The 9,336-nt window shown below is 37.8% G+C and overlaps 1 pseudogene across 1 annotated transcript; it reads right to left on the minus strand.

Annotated features, from left to right (window-relative positions):
- Positions 1 to 357: 357 nt before the first annotated feature.
- On the minus strand, positions 358 to 692 carry LOC308424400 (prothymosin alpha-like; annotated as a pseudogene). Its single transcript has one exon. The product of its transcript is annotated as a prothymosin alpha-like (transcript).
- Positions 693 to 9,336: the final 8,644 nt, after the last annotated feature.

Consider the following 9,336-nt stretch of genomic DNA (forward strand, 5'->3'; position numbering starts at 1 on the left):
AGTAGGACATAAATGCTCTGAGGGCTGGTTCGGTCACCGTTATCATTAAACATGGCTGACCCCTATCAATATGTACAAAATATAAAATGTAAATAAAATATACAAACAAATTTTCCTTTTAAAGTATTTTTTTAAAAAAAGCAGGGCCTGGGAAGTTCTGGTTTTTTTCCTCCCATGTTGCCAATTCATGTGGTTTTGGTGGGGTGGTGGAGAGCGCACATCATTTGTGGGTGGCACCGCCCGCTATGGGCAGTCGTGCCTGCTTCTCTACTCGAAGGTGACCATGTTTGAATTCTAAGATGGGAAGTGGAGGGTGAATAGGTCCTGGTGCGTAAGGTTAGCATTTCCTCTTGCTGTCTAGTCATCCTCATCAGTCTTCTGCTTCTTGGTGTCAACATCACATCTTCATCATCCTCAGCTACCCTCTTGCCCGTAGAAGCCTCAGCTTCCTCATCTTCATCTCCATCGTCTTCCTCACCGTCACCTTCTTCCTCCTCCTCCTCTTCCTCCCCACCTTCTTCCTCTTCTTCGTCTACCTAATTGTCAGCCTCTTGCTCCCCATTTTCCTCATTTTGGGCATTCCCATTGGCAGGTGCATCTCTTCCATTTTCTACCTCCTCCACAACTTCCTTCTACTCCTTCAAGACCTTAATGGTGATCTCTGAGCTGGTGTCCACTGCCACATCTGACATGGTGGAGCGCGCCGGTGGTCCTATGCTGTAAGTAAGGAATTAGTCGAGTTCGAGGACTCTGGCAAGAAATCTGCCAGAGTCCGCATCTGAGGAGGTGGTAGGTGGCGAAGGTAGCTACAGTGAGTGCAGAGCACGACCAGGGAACAATGCAAAGATGGTTTTAGGAGCAACCAGTACATCCATTTTCTTAAGAATTTCATAAAGTCATTGTTTCTGATAGCTGAGTAGTACTTCATTGTGTAAATGTACCACAATTTTTGAATCCATTCATCTACTGAAGGACATCTAGGTCCTTTCCACCTTCTGGCTATTATAAATAGAGCTGCTATGAACATTGTGGTGCATGTATCTTTGTTGTATATTGGAGTGTCTCTGTGGTATATGCCCAGAAGTGGAATAGCTGGGTCTTCAGGTAGTACTATGTCCAATTTTCTGAGGTATCGCCAGACTGATTTCCAGAGTGGTTGTATCAGTTTACAACCCCACCAACAGTGGAGAAGTGTTCCTCTTTCTCCGCAACTTCGCCAGCATCTGCTGTCATCTGAGTTTTGGATCTTGGCCAATCTGACTGGTGTGAGGTGGAATCTCCGGGTTGTTTTTATTTGCATTTCCCTGATGGCTAAGAACGTCGAACACTTTCTCAGATGTTTCTCAGCCACTTGATATTCCTCAACTGAGAATTTTTGTTTAACTCTGTACCCCATTTTTTATTAGGGTTGTTTGATTCTCTGGTGTCTAGCTTTTTGAGTTCTTTGTATACCTTGGATATTAGCCCTCTATCTGATATGGAGATGGTAAAGACCTTTTCCCAATCTATTGGCTGCCATTTTGTTTTCTTGACAGTGTCATTAGCCTTACAGAAACTTTGCAATCTCATTAAGTCCCATTTGTCAATCTTTGACATTAGAGCACAAGCCATTGGGATTCTGTTCAGGAAATTTTCTCCTGTGCCTATGTGTTCTAAGGTTTTCCCTACATTTTCAAATAATAGTTTCAGTGTACCTGGTTTAATGTGGAGGTCTTTGATACACTTGCACTTGTGCCTTGTACAAGGAGGTAAGGATGGGTCTATTTTCATTTTTTTTTTTTTTTTTTTTTTTTTTTTGCATGCTGAGTGCCAGTTGGACCCCACAGAATTTGCTGAATAGGCTGTCTTTTTTCCATTGAATGTTTACAGCTCCTTTTTCAAAAATCAGGTGACCATATATGTGAGGGCTCATTTCTGGATCTGCTATTCTATTCCATTTATCCACATGCCTATTTCTGTACCAGTACCATGCAGTTTTTAGCACAATTGCCTTAAAATATAGCTCAAGGTCTGGGATACTGATGCCCACAGATGTTTTTTTGTTGTTGAGGATGAATTTCACTATTCTAGGTCTTTTGTTGTTCCAAATGAAATTGCCCATTGCTCATTCCAACTCAATGAAGATTTGAGTTGGTATTTTGATGGGGATTACATTGAATCTGTAGATTGCTTTTGTAAGATGGTATGGCCATTTTTACAATGTTGTTCCTTCCAATCCATGAGCATGGGAGACCTTTCCATTTTCTGAGATCTTCCTTGATTTCTTTCTTTAGAGGTTTGAAGTTCTTGTCATATAGGACTTCACATGCTTAGTTAGAGTCACACTAAGGTATTTCATATTTTGGTCACTATTGTGAAGGGTATTTTCCCTTATTTCTTTCTCCACATGTTTGTCCTTTGAGTAGATGAAGGCTCTTAATTTGTTTGAGTTAATTTTATATCCAGCCACTTTGCTGAACTTGTTTATCAGCTGTAGGATTTCTCTGGTGGAATTTGTGGGGTCACTTAAGTACACTATCATGTCATCTGCAAATAGTTATTTTTTTTCCTTCTTCATTTCAAATTTGTATCCCTTTGATTTCTTTTTGCTGTCTACTTGCTCTAGCCAGGACATCCAATACTGTGTTGAATAGGTTGGGGGAGAATGGACAGCCTTGTCGAGTCCCTGAATTTAGTGCGATTGCTTCAAGTTTTCCACCGTTAAGTTTGATGTTGGCTGTTGGTTTTCTGTATATTGATTTTATTATGTTTAGGTATGGGCCTTGGATTCCTGTTCTTTCCATAACTTTTAACATGAAGGGATATTGAATTTATCAAATGCTTTCTCAGCATTTAGTGAAATGATCATGTGGTGTTATGTTGTCAATAATTGTCTGAAAATATTCTGCACTGAACCCATCTTGACCTGGGTTTTTTTTTTGTTTGGAATGTTTTTGATGACTGCTTCTATTTCTTTAGGTGTTATGGGATTATTTAGATGGTTTACCTGGTCCTGGTTTAACTTTAGGATCTTGTCTAGGAATTCATTCATTTCCTTCAGATTTTCAAGCTTTGTTGAGTATAGGCTTTCGTAGTAGGATGTGATGATATAGTTAATTTCCTCAGTTCCAGTTGTTATTTCTCCACTTTCTTTTCTGATTTTGTTAAGTTGGATAATCTCTCTTTGCCCTTTAGTTAGTCTGGCTAAGGGTTTATCAATCTTTTTGATTTTCTCAATGAACCTGCTCTTGGTTTTGTTGCTTCTTTGAATGGTTCTTTTTTTCTTCTATTTGGCCTATTTCTGCCCTAAGTTTGTTTATTTCTTGCCTTCTACTCATCTTGGTTGTATCTGCTTTCTTTTGTTGTAGAGCTTTCAGCTGTGCTGTCAAGTTGTAGGTGCATGCTCTTTCCACTTTCATTTTGCAAACACTCAGAGCTATGAGTTTTCCTCTCAGTACTGCTTTCATTGCATCCCATATGTTTGTTTATGTTGTGTTTTCATTTTCACTGAATTCTAGAGAAAACATTAATTTCTTTCTTTATTTCTTCTTTGACCATGCGATTATTTAGTAAAGCATTGTTTAGTTTCCATGTGTATATGGGCTTTTTGTTGCCTTTGTTGATATTAAAGACTAGCATTAGGCCATGGTGATTTGAAAGGATGCTTGGGGGTATTTCAATCTTCTTATATTTATTGAGGATCGTTTTGTGAACAATTATGTGGTCAGTTTTTGAGAAGGTTCCTTGAGGTACTGAGAAGATGATGTATTCTTTTATTTCAGGATGATATGTTCTGTAGATATCTATTAATTCCAGTTGGTTCATAACCTCTGCTAGTTTTACAGATTCCATGTTTAGTTTTTGTTTCCATGATCTGTCCATTGGTGAGAGTGGGGTACTGAGGTCTTGCACTATCATTGCGTGGGGCAAAAGGTATTTTTTGAGCTTTAGTGGGTATTTTTTTTTTTTTATGAATATGGATGCTTTCACATTTGGAGCATATCTGTTAAGGCTTGAGAGTTCCTCCTGACAAATTTCCCCTGTAATGAGTAAAAAGTGTCCTTCTTTATCTTTTTTGATAACTTTTGGTTAAAAATCTACTTTATTCAATTTTAGAATGGCCACTCCAGATTGATTCTTGGAGCAATTAGCTTGAATGTTTTTTTTTTTTTTTTTTTTTTTTTTTTTGCAAACTTTTACTCTTAGATAGTGTCTGTTTTGTCTCTAAGATGAGTTTCCTATATGCAGCACAATGCTGGGTTTTGTTTATATTCCAGTCTGATAGACTATATCTTTTTATTGGAGAATTGAGTCCGTTTATGTTAACAGGTATTAAGGAATAGAGGTTGCTGTTTCCTGCTATTTTTGCTTTTGGAGATTGAATTGTGCCTGTGTGTGTGTGTGTGTGTGTGTGTGTGTGTGTTTTCCTTTTTGGTTTTCTTAGGAGTTTTCTTGTTTTTACTAGGATGAGTTCCCCTTGTTATATTGGGTTTTTCACCTATAATTCGTCGTAGTGCTGCGTTTGTGGTCAGATACTGTGTGAATTTAGTTTTGTCTTGGAATATCTTAGTCTCTCCATCTATCGTGATTGAGAGTGTTGCTGGGTATAGCAGCTTGGGTTGACACTTGTGCTCTCTTAGGGTCTGTTTGATGTCTTTCCAGGATCTTCTAGCTTTCATAGTCTCTGTTGAGAAGTCGAGTGTCATTCTGATTGGTCTGCCTTTATATGTTACATGACCTTTTTCCCTTACTCCTTTTAGTAATCTTTCTTAACTTTGGGCACTTGGCATCTTGACTATTATGTGTTGGGAGGTATTTCTTTTCTGGTCCAATCTATTTGGGGTTCTGTAGGCTCCTTTTATGTTCATGGTCATCTCATTCTTAAAGGTAGGCAAGTTTTCTTCTATGATTTTGTTGAAGATATTTACTGTGTCTCTTAGTTGATATCCTTCGCCCTCTTCTCATCCTATTATCCTTAGGTTTGGTCTTTTCATTGTATCCTGGATCTCCTGGATACTTTGGGTTAGAAACTTTTTGGTTTTTGCATCTTCTCTGACTGTTTTGCCTATGTTTTCAGTGTTGCCTTTGGCCCCCGAGATTCCCTTTCATCTTTTGTAGTCTGTTGAAAATGCTTGCATCTGTAACTCCTGATTTCTTTTCTAGGTTTTCTACCTCTAGGGTTGTCTCTTATAATGTTTTCTTTATTGTATCCATTTCCGTTTTAAATTCCTTCTTCCGTTCCTTCATCTGTTTGGTTCTGTTTTCTTCTAGTTCTTTGAATTCTTTGAGTGTTTTTCTTGTTTCTTCTTTAAAAGCGTCGTATTCTTCATGCTTTTCCTCCCATTATTCTTTATGGATCTCTATCATCATCTTGAGGTATGACTTCTGGTCTGAGTCTCCTTTTACTGGAGTATTTGGCATTCCACTGTTTCTGTGATGGGAGAACTGTTTTTTTTTTTTTTTTTTTTTTTTTTTTTTGCCAGGTTGTCTTGATTTCCCTGGGGTACATTCTTTTCCTTTTGCCATCTTGTTTTCTGTGTATATATGTGGTCTTATTGTCAGGGATTGGTTCTCGCCTGTCCCTTGTACCTTGCCTGTGTCCCTGGATCTTCATGTGTTCTTGGTGGCAGATATCCTGAGTGCATGCTCTGCACCCAAAGGCTGCCGGTTTGGAACAGAGAGCCCAATGACTGGTTACTGGTTCCCTGAACCAATCGGAGAGGGAGGGCACTTTTGTGTGCTCGGCAGAGATCTCTCTTCCCCCTGGCTACTAGGAATACCTTCGCACCAGGCCTGTGTCCCTGGATCTCCGCTGTTGAGGCGGGTCGTATTTCCTGTCTTTAATGTTATTAATGTCTCTGATGTTATTTAATTTCAAATTCAATCATCCTCCCATTTCATGAGCTGTAGAAATATCACACAAAATTTTCTAAGTTTTTATATAAAAGGGTTTTAAATTTAGTTGTTGAAGAAAAAATTTTTTTTGCAGAATTCCAGTGAATTATATGTGATAGTTGTAAATTGTATTTCTCTGTGTGTGTCTTTTTTTTTTCTTTTACACACACTCTCTCTCTCTCTCTCTCTCTCTCTCTCTCTCTCTCTCTCTCTCTCTCTTTCTCTCTCTCACTCTTTCTCTCTCCTTCTTTATCTTACTCCCTGCTTTCTTTTCTGCCTCACTCCCATGAATCATCTGTATATTCCAAAACACTTAGGCCTCAACAATTTCATAAGGAAAGGCAGGCACTATTTCAATATGATGTTCCTAAGGATATGGCTAGCCCTAATTTTAGTGAACACATGGTCTATTCATTGATGGAAGTTTACCTGTACACATAACACAGACATCTTCAAGTATTTCTTCTTCTCAATCTTTCTCACCATTTTTTTTCATTTGAGTACCTATGCATGTGTATTCCTATAATTGGAATTTTTCCATATAGGGAGAATGTTCCATTTATTAGATAGCCTTCTCTTTATATATTCATATTTTCTTATTAATTATTTTTTCCAAATACAACACTTTATTATGCAGTCTTTCCAATTAATTATTTCTTGTTTGTATCTTTATGTATCTTTTAGATATAGTTGTTTCATGCATCAGATAACGTCCTGAATGTCTGTATGTTACAAAGAATGAATGTAAACATTCTGGAGCTGTCCACCACAGCCTTCCAATTGCTGGACCTAGAGATATATAAATATTGTGAACAATTTACTACTTTAATCTAATTTTTTTTTAATTTCAAATTTCTCTTTTATTTTTTATTTTTGTTTTTTTAATATTTTCATTGTTGTGGGGTCTGATGAAATTCCAGCACTTAAAAATCACCAAGATTTCTTTTTCCATTTTTGTTTTTATTGTATATTCTCTATATTTACATTTTAAATATTATCCCATTTCCTCCCACTCTAATAACTCCTCCTCCTCCTTCCCTTGCTTTCATGAAGGGGGCTCCCTCTCCCAACAACCCTCTTACACCTCAGCACCTTGGCATTTCTCTGCTCTAGAAAAATGAGATGTCATTTGACTAAAGGTGTCTTCTCCTCTTGATGCCTGACAATGCTGTCCTCTGCTGCATATGCAGCTGGAGCCATGGGTCTCTCCATGTGTGCTCATCAGTTAGTGTTTAAGTCTCTGGGAGCCCTGGAGTGTTTACTTGGTTGATAATGTTGTTCTTCGGGGTTGTAGTCCCTTTCAGCTCCTTCAGTCATTTATCTATCTCCTTCGTTCTGGACCTCCTTGTTCACTCTGATGGTTAGCTACAAGCATCCTCCAATGTATCTGTATGACTCTGGCAGTGTATTCAAGGAGGCATCCATATTTGGCTCCTGCCATTACTCACTTCTTGACATCAGCAATACTGTTTGGGTTTGGTGGCTGCATAAGGAGTATATCCACAGGTGAGGCAGTCTCTGAACAATCTTTTGTTCAATCCCTGCTGCTCTATTTGGCCCTGTATTTCTTCCCATGAGTGCTTTGCTTTACCTTCTAAGAAGGTCAGATTAATCCACATTTTGGCCTTCCTCCTTTTTGAGCTTCATAAGGTCTGTGAATTGTTTTTTGGGTATTCAGAGCTTTTGGGGCTAGTATCTGCTAATCAGTGCATATCATGTGAGTTATTTTGTGACTGTGTTATCTCACTCAGGATGATTGCTTCTAGTTCCATCCATTTGCTTAGGAATTTCATAAAGTCATTGTTTCTAATAGGTGACTAGTACTCCATTATGTAAATGTACCACATTTTTTTAAATCCATACCTCTATTGAAGGAAATCTAGGTTTTTTCCAGCTTCTGCCTATTATAAATAATGCTGCTATGAACATTTTTTATATGTTGGAGCATTGTTTGGGTTATAGATCCCAGGAGGAATATAGATGGGTTTTCGGATAGTACTATGTCCAATTTTCTGAGGATGTGCCAGATGGATTTCCAGAGTGGTTGTAACAGCATGCCATCACACCAATAATAGAGAAGTTCCTTTTTCTCCATATTCTCACCAGCATCTGTTGTCATCTGAGTTTTTCATCTTAGCCATTTTGACCGGTGTGAAGTAGAGTCTCAGTGTACTTTTGATTTTCATTTTCCTGATGATTGGGGATGTTGAACATTTGTTTCGGTGGTTCTCAGTTATTTGATATTCCTCTGTTGAGAGTTCTTTGTTTAGCTCTGTACCAACTTTTTAATAGGTCTATATGATTCTCTAGAGTCTAACTTCTTAAATTATTTGTATATACTGAATATTATCCTTCTATCAGATATAGTATTGGTAAAGATACTTTCCCCATCTGTTGGTTGCCATTTTGTGTTCTTGACAGTGTCCTTAGCTTTACAGAAACTTTGCAATTTTAAAGCTTTGTTGATTTCAACAGCAAACTGGTTGTCCAGAGACATAGTGTCAATCCAAGAGCTAATATTGAGAAACCGACTCTTCTGGATAAGCTGGTTTTAAAGTTCAGACACCACAATCAATGGGTGTAAAATAGCATCACATGATCTAAAATCATAAGCAGGTGGCCCATCTATGATTACACAAGAGATTTTCCTCTTATAGCAGGATGGCTTCTTAACACTGGGCTTCCACGTAACAGGTTCTGGGAGTGTTGGGAAAAAAGAAAGAAAGAAAAAGAAACAAAATGTGTTCTTCAATGTGGTTCAAGCCCCAGGAAATGGGTTGCTGCCTTATGATGGTGATATGCCAAGCTTCTTCTTTTCATCCTAACTTTATTCAAGACTTATATATTGTATGTTAATTTCTTATTGTTTTTGCTAACTTCTGTCTCTTTTCTAATAATCATGACAGCAGTTTAATATCTAAATCTGCCTCCCTTTTAATCTTCATTCTTTGCCATGGCTTACATTTTCTCACTTTTAAAGGTATTTATTGCTTGAAGTATACTGAATTGTGGATGTTAAAAGAAAACAGACGTTGAAGACTAATGAATAGACCTACACTGCAATTGAGGTATTTAGCTCAAATTTATTCCCTCCTAAAATCAAGTACTTTGAAAACAGATTAGGGGCTTCTTGCTGCTAACACATCAGCCTAGATTGGGAAGATCATTTTTCACTTAACAACACATCACTCTGCTCTCTAGTGGGGAATGTTTTCCTCTAAATTTTGTCTAGAATGTCAGTCTTCTGAATTCTCTCACTGTTCATTCTGTATTCTCATTTGACCCATGCCTATAACTACAGAAATTCTTCCTACTGTACTGTATTACATTCCCTTCAAAGTCTGCTTGGGTTAAGCAGACAGAAACAGTATCTCAAAGGTACTTTCTAGACTGTTTAATATTGTTTCATTGAATATAGTGGGGTTTTTGTAGAATTTATTCTGCTAATGGTTTCTAATCTTC

This window comes from Micromys minutus, assembly GCF_963924665.1.
Source record: "Micromys minutus genome assembly, chromosome: 1".
NCBI classification, from domain to species: domain Eukaryota; kingdom Metazoa; phylum Chordata; class Mammalia; order Rodentia; family Muridae; genus Micromys; species Micromys minutus.